This window comes from Bos indicus x Bos taurus, chromosome 10 (genome assembly GCF_003369695.1).
Source record: "Bos indicus x Bos taurus breed Angus x Brahman F1 hybrid chromosome 10, Bos_hybrid_MaternalHap_v2.0, whole genome shotgun sequence".
Lineage (NCBI taxonomy): Eukaryota > Metazoa > Chordata > Mammalia > Artiodactyla > Bovidae > Bos > Bos indicus x Bos taurus.
This window is the reverse complement of record NC_040085.1, coordinates 39,263,468-39,277,634: the sequence shown is the minus strand read 5'-3', so window position 1 is coordinate 39,277,634 and position 14,167 is coordinate 39,263,468. Positions and strand designations below refer to the sequence as shown.

Genomic DNA, 14,167 nt, shown 5'->3' with positions numbered 1-14,167 from the left:
CAAGCACGCTGAAAAGTTAAGATGGGTCTCAAAATCGCCTCTGATTGTTCTTTTTCCTTAGCTTGATTAATACTCTTTCACCTTCAGCCTCGCCTCGGGCAGCACTTACCTAGAGAGAGATGGTTCACAGTGACCGGGGTTTCTCCACTGCTTAGCCAGTTGCTTACCAGCCTGACTCCTGCAGAATCAGCTGTACCCATAGCACAGTCATAAAGAGTCTAGCAGCCATTGTCTGGCACCACAGATCTTCATAGCAACAGACCACCACATGGCAACAGCAGACACACAAAGGAAACATTAGGGAAATCAATACTTAACTTTCTCCCAGCGCCTCCTATACAGCAAAGCAACAGCCAGCACATTCTTCCCACCTAGCAGTTTACTCCTAGGGGATGCTTTAGGGCAGTTACATGTTTGTACACCCTGATGGGATCATGTTATCTGTCCACTGTCATGTATTTGAATCCCAAAGCCCTAAGGAAAAATTTCAGTTACAGACTATTTTTGAGTTGCATTTTGCAAATTGCAAAATAAACTAATCTCCAAACAGAGAGATTCTTTTGTGCACTCTTACCTACCTCCTCCCTGCCCGCCAGCAAAGGACAATCAGGCAACAAGGTGGCCAGGATTTGGGCTTGCCAGATAGGTAAGAGTTATTTCAAATGAGATTCTTTTGATATTTCAGTAACAAAAGCTTCTCAGATGGGCTGAAAAAAAGACCCATGTTGTTACTAATGCTATCCTTTAACAGTTTAGTTCCTGATACTTCTGTGTAAACCTTGGTAAGTGATACCTAGGCAGTAAATATAGTTCTGGTCTAAAGTGGGGGGCTGATCACTGTCCCCAGCTAATTCAGCTTTGACGTATGATTCCAAGGGAGAAGGACCCTGTTAGAGACCTTCACATTTTCTTGTCCTGTTGATGAGGTTATTTATCTGGTCTGGGATTTAGTTTGCTCATTTGTAAAATGAAGAGGGTGGACTGCATAGCTCTGTGGTCCTTTCTGTTCTGATATTTATGATTCTCTGATCATTTGTGTGGAACAGAAGAGGGATTGTCTTTGTTCATCATTGGTTGTGGCGAGATCTGCTGAAGATGTCGTTGTACCCTCCTGTTTCAGTGCTAACAGTGCTGCTCAAAACAGGTCCTGGCCCTGCCCTGATTGTTAAAGCCGCTGTAACTATGATGGGCAGAAGCTGTTAACAGACTTGGCAACTAGCCTTTTTCTCCCACAGCAGTAGTTTCAGACCAGTTTAGACAGAGCTTTGCTTGCAGGTCGCTGCTGCTGCCTCTTAATGACACCAGTGAGATTCTCATATTCTTTCTCTCTCTCGCCTCGCACCCCCTCTCTGTCTCTTGACTACTCTGTGAAACGAGAGGCTGTTCTCTACCTCTTCTGCTACTTCATTATCCCATCTCCCTTAGGCTTTTCAGAACAAAGAAATCATAGGGCATCAACTTTGTAATTTAGGCAGCTGGAGATAATTTCCCCAGGATAGGGTAGGTAGGTAGATGCTTCCCCCTGGCATGAGGCAGCCCTGCTAAATGGCCATGTGTTTTGTCTGCCAGGCTTGGGCTTTGTTAGGCCCATTTAGGCTCCTCTGAAATTATAGTGGCAAGCCAGGCCCATGTACTTTTAGAGGGTTAGGGGTTAAGAAAAAATGGAAAGTGTGTCATTTATAGGCGCTGCTACTTGCTAATTACATAAGGAATTTCTGTTTAAACCACTGTCCCTGTGCTTACTGCTGCCAGATCCTTTATTTCCCTCAGTTGCTGCCTTCATGGCCTTCTCCATAGCAACAAGGTCTATGACAAAAAGGCTATGGTGAGAAATTGAGCAGTTCCCCTCCCACAAGTTGTACTCTATTTTCTCTTAAGGATGTCTCGAAAAAGCCTGAAAGACTGCTATCAAATAATTTTCTACCCCCATTGAGTTCATAATCAAATGAAAGTTTTAACCCTGAACTAATTCAGTGAACAACCTGCTTTCTCCTTATTTGACTCTGATTATTCCCATCTTTTGAAATTTTTCCTATTTCATTCAGTACACTTGGAACACAGTGCATCTTCCCATTTAGCAAACTCGCCTCTGCTTTTTAGCTTTTACTGTGTTCCTTTGAATTGTTGTATTTTTTAAATCTACCAAAATCAAGTATCAATATGGAGAAAGAAAGTGGGAACCCCACCCCCACCCTCACATGCTGCTGCTTTAGATTCCAGACTGGTCTGCCACACTGGAGGCTGGACAGACTGCCTAAAGGGTAAAATTAGTCTGCATTCCAGCTGATCCTGGCACTGACCTACAGGAGTCACAAACCCCAAGTCTTTGTTTTTATGTTAATAGATCTTATTCAACAATAATATAAATAAAAGTATTATACAGGTCCTTGAGTTTTCAAGATAGTGTTACCCATTTTGAACCTAAATAGAATATGTACTTACTTGTGTGTTTGTATATCCTTGTAGCTGTTCAGCATTATGCCGGTGAAATTCATCATGTTGTTGCATGTAGTTGTACTTTGTTTATTCTCTCTTTTTTTTTAACAGTATTTCGTGAATATAGTGTGAATATAACACTACTTATTTACTCAGTTGTTGATGGACATTGGGTTGTTTTCAGTTTGGAGCTATTATGAAAAGTGTTGCTGTGAAAATTTTTGTACATGTCTTTTGGGGGAATATATGTACACATTTCTATTCTGTATATATTTAGGAATGAAATTCCTAGGTCATAAGGTAAACATATGATCAGTTTTAATAGATGTTGCCAATTTCCCAAAGTGTCTGAACCAATTTATAACTCCTACTTCCAATTAGAATCCTGGTTGCTCTGTATCCTTGTCAACACTTGACATTATGTCTTTTTCATTTTAGCCATTCTGGTTGATGGGTAATGGTATCTCACTATAGTATTAATTTGCATCTCCATGATAAGTCATGAAATTAAGCATATACTTATTGGACATTTGGAAATCCCATTTTGTGAAGTACATGTTCAAATCTTTTATCTATTTTTGAATTGGGCTGTATGTTTTCTTCTTACTGATTTGTTAGGAGTTCTCTTTATAGTATGGTTTGGAGTCCTTTGTTCGATGTACATATCATAAATATCTTCTCCTGTTTCCTGTATTTTCTCTTAATGGTACCTTTTCATGAATGGAAGTTCTCTGTATAAAGGCTAGTTTTTTTGGTTTCATTTTTTTTTTTTTTAGTTAATGCTTTTTATGTCCTGTTTAAGAAAACTTTGCCTTTCCCAAAATAATGAAGATATTCTCCTTTTTTTTCCTGAAATTTTATTGTTTTTCTTTTCCCCTTTAGATCTGTAATGTATCTGAATTTGATTTTTGTTTAGGGTGTGAATAAGGAGCCAAGATTCTGTTTTTTTCATATGGATACCTAACTGACCTAGCACCTTACTGAAAAGACCATCCTTTCCCCCACTGAACTTCAGTGTCACATAAGTCATAAATCAACTGATATATAAGTGGATTTATTTCTAGGCTCTCTCTTCTGTTCTGGTCATCCATTTGTCTAGTCTGTGTCAGTGCTACCCTGTCTAAATGACTATAACTTCATACGTCTTGCTATCTAGTAGTGTAAATCCTCCAACTTTATGGTACTTCAGGATTGCCTTGGCTGTCCTTGGCCTTTGGTATTTCCATATAAATTTTAGGATCAGCTTGTGAACTTTTACTTGGGTCAGGGGGGAACCTGTTGAGAATTTTGATTGGAATTACATTGAATCTACAGATCAATTTAGGGGAAGACCTAAAGTTTTATCCTTTTATTTAAGCTTAGTATTACTCAGTTGGCAGGTGGTGCAAAATCAGAGAAAGTCAGTGATATCACTTGAGGAGATTGTTTAAAATACATGTTAGCTACCCTCCCCACCCCTCCCCCATGCTCATATTCTGAATCATCAGGTTCAGGATGGAGCTTGGGCATGTTTATTGTGAAACAGTTCCCAAGATTTATGATTTGCTGCCATCACCACTGTTCTCCACCTACCTTGTTGGTGAACTGCTGACCTGGACTATAATCTCCTTGGCTAGTGGCAGTAATTCACTGAAGCTAGTTAAAGTAAAATCTGACCTGTTTAATCAATACCACTCTGCTGTTGGTGGGCTGCCATAACAACGTGCCAAAAGTTGGGTGACTTAAAATGACAGATTTATCGTCTCATGGTTCTGGAGGCTAGAAGTCAGAAATTCAGGTGTTGGCAGAGCTGTGCTCTCTCTGACAGTTCAAGGGGAGAGTCTTGCCTTGCTTCTTCTGGCATCTGGTGTTTGCCAGCAATCCTTGGTGTCCCTTGGCTTGTAGGTGCCATCACTCCAGTTACATGGCTTTCTTTTCTTTTCTTTGTTTTTTTGCCACACCATGGCATGTGGGATCTTAGTTCCCAGACCAGGGATTGAACTCGCACCCCCTGCAGTGGAAGCACTGGAAGTGTGGAGTCTTAACCACTGGCCCACCAGGAAGTCCCTCACATGGCTTTCTGTTCCCTGTGTGCCTTCACATTTTCTTCTTTCTGAGTGCATCTGTCACTATGTCCAAATTTATCCTTTTTATTAGGACACCAGTCATATTGGATTAGAGCCCATTTAAATAACCTCATTGAAATTTGATTATCTCTGTAAGGACCCTGTTTCAAAATAAGGTCACAGTCTGAAGTACTGGGAGTTCAGACTTCAGTAGTCAACCTTTTTTTGGGCTGATGGGGACACAATTCAGCCCATAACAGAGGCCATCGAAAATTTCAGAATAATTTTTGTCACAAGTTAGAGAAAGGAAGGAAATCTAGAACTGCACATACTAATGAGAGGCATTGCTTCCCAAGCCAGTCTGGGCAGAAGAGCATCCACCCCATGATCCCAGCTGTTCCTCTGCTACATTACTTTCCCCTCCTCCCCTCCTTGGCTCTGAGAGCCACAATGTGGTTCAGTTCTGCTCTGTTAACAAACCGTGAAAATGCCAAGTGGAGATTACCAGCAAGACAAAGAAGCTTCAGCAGCTACTTACCTCTCTCAACCTCTAGCTGAAGAGGGCTGAAAGGAAAAGTACCTCTTGTAGGCTATCCCCTAGCTATGTTCTTATCTTGATTCTTCCTACAAGGTCTTAAAAGCAGTAAAACTGTGGCCAGGTGTGATTCCATCTCAACCCCAGGCAAGTATTTCCTCAAAACTGTCCCACTGAGATGATACCTTCCTTCTTAGACCCAGAGGTTTTCAGATAAAGACTTCAGATGGACAACCAAAGGCGTGATGGTCTCTCTGAGCCACCTCTCTCTGTATACCCACTGGGTATACAGTGTGGTTGCCTTACCAAGACGAAAGGGAGGGTGTGAGATTTAAGGGTGTGGTGAAGCAGCCTCTGTTACACTTAGACAGTTTCCATGGTGTGGGAACTTGTAGGTGGGAGGAGGAACTGTTAGATCTTTAGCTTTCCTCCTCAACCTCTTGGTCCCCATGGTCTGGGGGTGGAGTGGATTACACTGGGTGGATGTTCCACTTTGGCCTTACACCTCTAACGTATACTTGAATATAGTTTTCCTGCTTAGAGTTTTAGCATCAGATCTACCTCACCTACTACCCTAATTGGTACTTGCCTGATAATGGTTTCAGCTGGTCTCTATTATTTTACTTGAATTTCTGTGGAGAGAAAACACCATAGTCAAAAAAAAAAAGAAAAAAAAAAAGAAAACACCATAGTCATGTGAAAAGGGTTCCCGGCTGATGGGTATTACCTTTGTACTTTGTTTGGCTCATTCTGCCCCAGAGGATCCCAGAAATAAGGGTTTAGGATATTTGTTTTCTGTCATGCCTAGAACACCTTTGCTGCCCATTAGAATGTGGGGGCAGGGACTTAAAAAGCCCTGATGCTGAGGTCTCACCGAGTTAAATGAAATCAGAATGACTGTAGGTGCGAACCAGGTGTCAATATTTTTTTAAAGATCTCCAGGTACATCCAATGTGCAGCAAGCTGGGAACCACCGCTCCATAGGTTTCAAACACTTCTGCAGAAGACTTCATCCCAAATTGCTCTATTGGATAACTTAACAGATTTCTACTTAGAATGTTAGTAAAGGGCTCCTGGAAAGTGTAGATTCTCTTTGAAAGTATTCAGATGTTCTCTTTAAAGGAATAATAACCACATTTCTGCCTTTGGGTTTCTGGTTTTAAAAGATCCATACATGATTTGATCCTTCCCTACAGTCAAATCTATGACTTGAAGATAAATTCCTAGGATAAGTGAGATAAAAACCTGGAAATGTTGCTGTTAAGCTGATTTTAAGTTCTGCCTGCATGAGGCTTGATAAGACATAGAATTTATAGATAGCAAAACATTCTTTCTAATAATTTTCACTGCAGTAGACAGATTTGGGACTAGAGTTTTCCTTGAAATATGACACTCTTTACCAAAGTTCCTGATGTTACTACATAGCAAACCCATAAAAAAGTGGTTTTCAGATAATAACCAACTTACAGGGAAAAAAATCTTAGTTGGTAGATGAAACACAGATGGTCCTAATTTTCCCTGGCCTTTTCAGAATTTCTGAATGCTGCTCACTCTTGTGAATTTCTGATTATATTCACCCTTTCTCTGCATCTGTGATTTGAACTTTTGTCATGGAAGAAACAGTCCTCATAAATTTGCATAATCTCTTATCACTTGGCAAGATTAAATATTATTCATTAATGTACCAGAGATAAGCTATGGGAAGTGAGCGATTCCTCCATTCCCCTAGTTGAGGCTTCCATGGAGGTAGTAGTACCCACAGTTTCAAACCAGCCTTCCTCACCAGCATCCCCTTGTAACTCCCTGCTAGCCACTTTCCTGTACTACACTGCTGCTGGCCAACTGCAGGTGTGCTTACAGGCTTCCAGAAGCTGTGACTTACTGACTTTCTTATGATCTCTTTCTCTTATCTGTGTCGCTAGAGAGGACTAGAAGACCTGAAACTAGTGTTGACTGGGAGCTGAGATTTGCCACAGATGCATTTCCCTCCTAACATTAGTAGACAAACATGTCTGTCTTTCCCCTTTAGAAAGAACTTGGACTACACAGAGCCCATTAGTAGGCTCTTGATTATTTAGTGGTGGCTATATATACTGATTGTTTACCATTGGCCCAGATAAGAGGCTTGGGAAGGGTAAGGAGGACTTTACCAGGAATGCAAAGAGCACAGCTGAAAAGCATACTCAGCTTCTATAGGACAGGACTAAGTGAAGTGAAGTGAAAGTTGCTCAGTCGTGTCTCTTTGCGACCCCATGAACTATGCAGTCCATGGAATTCTCCAGGCCAGAATACTGGAGTGGGTAGCCTTTCCCTTCTCCAGCGGATCTTCCCGACCCAGGGATCAAACCAGGGGTCTCCTGCATTTCAGGTGGATTCTGTACCAACTGAGCTATCAGGGAAGCCCAGATAGGACTAAATTGAACAACAATTTGGCACCAATGTAAAAAATGTCAGCGACAACCATTAGTGTTTATTATTAACCATTCCCATTAGGTTTAGCTCTTTTTCTAAGGTGACAAGCTTTTTAAAGAAGAGACTAACAAAGAAACAGGTTTGTTTTGTTTTAAATAACAGGACTAGTGTTCACACACCCAGGAGTAAATCTTTTTACCAGAGCTTCTCTTGAGATGTGAGTCTTGGGGATCAATTGTAAATTGCATAAAATGTATAAAATCATTTGATACCAAAGGGCTGTTGCCAAATGCTTACTAGTTTTTAAGTCCGAAGTGGACACTGAACAAAGGTCTGACATGCTATCTGTAGTTGGTGAGACAAATTGACAAGCCCTTGATCCAGTCTAATCTTTTTTTTTTTACAAGAAGTAATTCTTATGGTGATTTTCACAATATTCCCCCAAACATTTTAATGTTGTTCTGAACTGTTTTCATTTATTGAGGTATAGTTGATTCATGAAGTAGAGAGGCGTTTATACGCACCTTTGGACCAAGAGCTCCTCTACCAGGTCATGTTCTAGGAAAAGGAGGGATCTGGATCCTTAAAACAGTCTTTGTTTTAAGCTGTGTTATGCTGTGCTTGGTATTCAGAATGAGAGAAAGTAAACTATACTTCCTCCTACATTTTCTACCCCACTATTAGCAACTACTTTTTCCCCCTGATGTTTTTTAAAATTACATTTTTAAAAATGATTTAAAAAGTGATGCTTTGATCCTTGGATATGACACCAAAAGCACAGGGCAAAAAAAGAAAAAATAGATAAATTGAATTTCATGAAATTAAAACATTTTGCTCATCAAAAGACACTATCAAGATAATGAAAAAAGACAACTCACAAAATGGGAAAAATATTTGCAAATAATATACCTGATAATTAATATCCAGAGTATATAAAAACTCCTGCATCTCAACAATAGCAACAACCAAAAGAACGGAACAACCAAATTCAGAGTAAAAGGACTTCCCTGGCAGTCCAGTGATTAAGACTGTGCTCCCATTGCAGGGGTCATGGTTTCAATCCCTGGTCAGGGAAGATCCTACGTGCTGCATGGGGTGGCCAAAAAGCAAACAAACAAGAAAAGCAACAATCAAAACTGAGCAAAGGACTTGAATAGATGTTTTGCCACCTGACCAATAAGCACTTGAAAAGATGCTCAGCATAATTAATAAGAGAAATACAAATCAAAGCCACAGTGATATACCACTTCATACCCCACTAGAATGACTGTACTTTTAAAATGAAAATAAGTGTTGGAGAGGGTGTGGAGAAGTTGGGACCTTTGTGGACCGCAGGTGAGAACATACAGTGTTGCAGCCTTTGTGGAAAACAGTTTGGTGGTCCCTCAAAAAGGTAAACATAGAATTAACAAGTGATCTAGGAATTCTGTTCTTAGGTAGGTATGCACCCAAAAGAATTGAAAACAGATATTTAAACAAAACTTGTACACAGGAATATTCATAGCAGCATTATTCACAATAGCCAAAAGATGAAAACAATCCAGTGTCCATCAGCAGATGAATATATAAACAAAATGTGGTATATACTTACAGTGGAATAGCAATAGAAAGGAATGAAATTATGATACATGTTACAATGTGTGTAAGCCTTGACGATATTTTGCCAAGTGAAATAAGCCAGACAGAAAAAAGTAAATGTATTATTTCACTTAGATGAGGTATCTAGAATAGGCAAATTTATAGAAACCAAAAGGAGAGAATAGAGTTACTAGGAGCTAGGGGGCAGAGGGAATACAAGTTACAGCGTTTCTGTTTCAGTTGATGAAAAAGTTTTGAAAATAATAGTGATGATGGTTCCTCTCACAAAGTAACAGCTTTTTATTGTTGGCAATTTGGGAATCAAAGAAAAAGGAGAAATCCTAAATTGCAAAGAAGAAAGTCATAAATCATCCAGAGATAAAGCCACTATTATAATTATGTTATGTTATTCATATACTTCTTTTAACAAATTGGTGCCCATCTCTCTATATTTGTAGTCTTTTTTGTTTATAGAGGAAAATACCATGAGCATTTTCCTGTAACATTAAATGGTCTGCTATAACATTTTAAATAGCTACACATTATTCCATGTTAAGGATGTATCATGATTGATTTAGGTAAGTTGTTGTTCATTTGTTGTTCAGTTGCTAAGACATGTCCAACTTTTTGTGACCCCCATGGATTGCAGCACGCCAGGCTTCCACATCCTTCACTGTCTCCCCAAATTTGCTCAAACTCATGTCCATTGAGTCACTGATGCCATCCAACCATCTCATCCTCTGTCTTCCTCTTCTCCTCTTGCCCTCAATCTTTCCCAGTATCAGGGTCTTTTCTAAGGAGTCTGCTCTTGTGGCCAGACTATTGGAGCTTCAGCTTTAGCATCAGTCCTTCCAGTGAGTATTCGGGGTTGATTTCCTTTAGGATAGACTGGTTTGATCTTCTTGAAGTCCAAGAGATTCTCGTGAGTCTTCTCCAGCACCACAGTTCAAAAGCATCAATTCTTTGGGGCTCAGCCTTCTTTATGGTCCAACTCTCACATCCATACATGACTACTGGAAAAAACCATAGCTTTGACTATATGGACCTTTGTCAGCAAAGAGTTGTCTCTGCTTTTTAAAATGCTGTCTAGGTTTGTCATAGCTTTACTTCCAGGGAGCAAGCATTTTTTAATTTCATGGCTGCAGTCACCATCTGCAGTGATTTTGGAGCCCAAGAAAATAAAATCTGTCACTGTTTCCACTTTTTCCCCATCTATTTGCCATGAAGTGATGGGACCAGATGCCATGATCTTCTTTGAATGTTGAGTTTTAAGCCAGTTTTTAAGCCAGCTCTCCTTTTTCACTTTCATCAAGAGGCCCTTTAGTTCCTCTTCACTTTCTGCCATTAGAGTGGTATCATCTGCATATTCTCTTGTTGTTCATATTTCTCCTAGAAGTCTTGATTCCAGCTTGTGATTCATCCAGCCTAGCATTTCGCATGGTGTATTCTGCATGTAAGTTAAATAAACAGGGTGACAGTATACAGCCATAACGTATTCCTTTCCCAATTTTGAACCAGTCCGTTGTTCCATGTCTGGTTCTGTTTGCTTCTTGACCTACATACAGGTCTCTCAGGAGACAGCTAAGGTGGTCTGGTATTCCCATCTCTTTAAGAATTTTCCACAGTTTGTTGTGATCCACATAGTCAAAGGCTTTAGTGTAGTCAATGAAGCAGAAGTAGATTTTTTAATTCCCTTGCTTTTTCTGTAATCCAGCGGATGTTCACAGTTGGATCAAACCCATGTCTCCTGTGTCTCTTGCATTGGCAGACGGGTTCCTTACCACTAGCACTACCTGGGAAGCCCAAGACATGAGAATTTGCAGCTCTTTAAGAACTGAGCTTCATTTCTCGTGTCATCAATAAAATACTCGTAGACAAAGGGAACACAGTTTCCTTTGCAAAGGGTCCCTTTGCATGGCCCTCCCTATGCAAAGGTTCTGAATCCACAGATTCAACCGAGCATGAAACAAAAATCTTCAGAAAAAAAAAAATTCTGAAAAGCAAAACTTGAATTTGCCACTCACTGGGAACTGCTAGCATTTTATTTACAACTGTTTACATTGCTTTTACATTGTATTAAGTATTATAAGTACTCTAGTGATGATTTAATATATATGAAAGGATGTACATTGGTTATATGCAAATATTGTGCTATTTTATATTAGGGACTTGAGTATTCTCAGATTTTAGTACTGGGCAAGGGGTAGGAGGTATTCTAGAACCAATCCCCTGCAGATACTGAGGGATGACTGTATGTGTTTCATGATAACCTTGCAGCTTGGGACTTTTGAGTTTCTATCTCCTGTTCTTTTTTCTATTTCTATCCTCTTGGTGCCTTTTGCTTACTTTGACATTTTCTTTTTGCTTCTTGCCTCTTCTGCTCCATATATTTTTCTCTTTGCCACCAATATGCAGTTTTTATTGCTGCTTCTATTTATTTTCTGGTAGAGAGAGGTCAAACATAAAATCAATGAGCTGCTTCTCAGCCAAAAATAAACCTGTAAGTGTTGATGTCTTTCACTCCAGTCCACAATTTTATTCTCAAGTACAGTACATGGACTATTTAGTGTCTTACACCTGGAAATGTGAGCTACTGAGAACCAAAAAAGTATATCCTCATCTTGCGAGACAGCATAGTTAAAAATACAGGCTCTAGTTTAGAGCCAGACTGATTTGGACTCAGATCCTGGCTTTGCATCTTGTTTAGCTATGTTACATTGGAACAAATTGCTCTAAGCTTCCATTTCTTCATCTGTACAATGGGAATGATAATATTTTGGGGGTTGTTGAGAGGATTAAATATAAGATAATACATGGAAGGCTCTTAAACACAGTAAGTGGGAACTATTATCTTGAAAGCCATCAAGCCTTCACAGAAATAATGTACACGCCACCTCCCCCACCAAAAATTTAAAAAAAAATCAAAGAAAGCAACAAAGCATTTAACCCATTTTATGTGGGACTAAGCATCCTTTTGTATCATTTAGGATTTGGGAAGCCTCTTCAACAAAGTTAGGAGATTAAATTGGAGTCTAAATCTTAATTCAATGGGCATATTCAGTATGTGATGATGGTTAAGGTCTAGGATACTACTGATGGTTCATCTCATAGATGGAAGGGGAAGATGGATACTTATTGCCAAACTTACAACAGATTTTGTCTGACAGCAGGACATAAGTAAAAGGCAAGAATTTGAACTGACTGCGGTTTTGATTGGTTGGAGAAATTCAGATATTTGCTTTTAAATATGAACCCAATGTAATAAAAACATGTTGGGTTTCTACAGTGTTTAACCCTAAGGTGATTTTGAAGAAGTAGAATTTTAACTTTAAGTGAAGCATCAGAAATTTAAGACCCCCTTTCCTTGTATTTGTTGTTCAGAAAGAAAATCTAAATCTTTATACTACATTTTAATACCATAAATTTGTGCACACTTCATTGATTTTTCTTCATGTTAAGAGAAAAAATATTTCTGATGTGTTAAATAAACCTTTGGAGATAAATTAGCAGCATGACTTAATTTACCCATTGCTGTCAGTCACCTTCAGTTCAGTTCAGTTCAGTTCAGTCGCTCAGTCATGTCCAACTCTTTGTGACCCCATGAATCACAGCACGCTAGGCCTCCCTGTCCATCACCAACTCCCGGAGTTCACTCAAACTCATATCCATCGAGTCGGTGATGCCATCCAGCCATCTCATCCTCTGTCGTCCCCTTCTCCTCCTGCCCCCAGTCCCTCCCAGCATCAGAGTCTTTTCCAGTGAGTCAACTCTTTGCATGAGGTGGCCAAAGTACTGGAGTTTCAGCTTTAGCATCATTCCTTCCAAAGAAATCCCAGGGCTGATCTCCTTCAGAATGGACTGGTTGGATCTCCTTGCAGTCCAAGGGACTCTCAAGAGTCTTCTCCAACACCACAGTTCAAAAGCATCAATTCTTCGGCACTCAGCTTTCTTCATAGTCCAACTCTCACATCCATACATGACCACAGGAAAAACCATAGCCTTGACTAGACGGACCTTTGTTGGCAAAGTAATGTCTCTGCTTTTGAGTATGCTATCTAGGTTACTTCCAAGGAGTAAGCGTCTTTTAATTTCATGGCTACAGTCACCATCTGCAGTGGTTTTGGAGCCCAGAAAAATAAAGTCTGACACTGTTTCCCCATCTATTTCCCATGAAGTGATGGGACCAGATGCCATGATCTTAGTTTTCTGACTGTTGAGCTTTAAGCCAACTCTCTCACTCTGCTCTTTCACTTTCATCAAGAGGCTCTTCAGTTCCTCTTCACTTTCTGCCGTAGGGTGGTGTCATCTGCATATCTGAGATTATTGATATTTCTCTCGGCAATCTTGATTCCAGCTTGTGCTTCTTCCAGCCCAGCGTTTCTCATGATGTACTCTGCATATAAGTTAAATAAGCAGGGTGACAATATATAGCCTTGATGTACTCCTTTTCCTATTTGGAACCAGTCTTTTGTTCCATGTCCAGTTCTAACTGTTGCTTCCTGACCTGCATATAGGTTTCTCAAGAGGCAGGTCAGGTGGTCTGGTATTCCCATCTTTTTCAGAATGTTCCACAGTTTATTGTGATCCACACAGTCAAAGGCTTTGGCATAGTCAATAAAGCAGAAATAGATGGTCACCTTCAGACAACAGCAAAAAACAAAACAAATAGCATAAACTGATTATTGTTGGTAAGGATGTTGTCACTTAGGCTTTCCAGCACTTCTTTCCTGAGCTCTAACCTGTGTGCACATGCACTCATGCTGCTGGAAATTTGGTGAACCACACTGGGTTGGTAATCAGAAAATAACTGGAATTTTTAAGAAAGTAGTTGAGGAGTTCCTATACCCCTTGTCATCCCATCAATCAAAGGTGAGATCTGGTGCCTATCCAAACCCTGCCTTGATGGATTGAACCAGTATTGGGGTTATTCATCCTGTTTAGCAGTTACTGAGTACCTACTAAGTATTTATGTAGGTAAAGGGAAAAAATGTAGATATCACCTCTTCTAATATAGCATCATTGGGATTTTGACAGGGTAGCACAGGTTATTTTTCATTTTTTACATGCAAATGTAGCGGCTCGGTAGGGCTCCCCTGGTGGGTCAGATGGTAAAGAATCCACCCACAATGTGGGAGACCTGGGTTCAATCCCTGGGTCAGGA

At 40.0% G+C, this 14,167-nt stretch overlaps 1 protein-coding gene and 1 non-coding gene across 4 annotated transcripts in view; both read left to right on the top strand.

The window, feature by feature from the left end:
* Positions 1-14,167, top strand: part of ZNF609 (zinc finger protein 609) — a 202,433-nt gene that overhangs the window by 154,844 nt on the left and 33,422 nt on the right. The window lies entirely within an intron of this gene.
* LOC113900543 lies at positions 12,433-12,560 on the top strand. Its single transcript, XR_003513181.1, has one exon. It is a non-coding gene; the product is annotated as a small nucleolar RNA SNORA19 (small nucleolar RNA).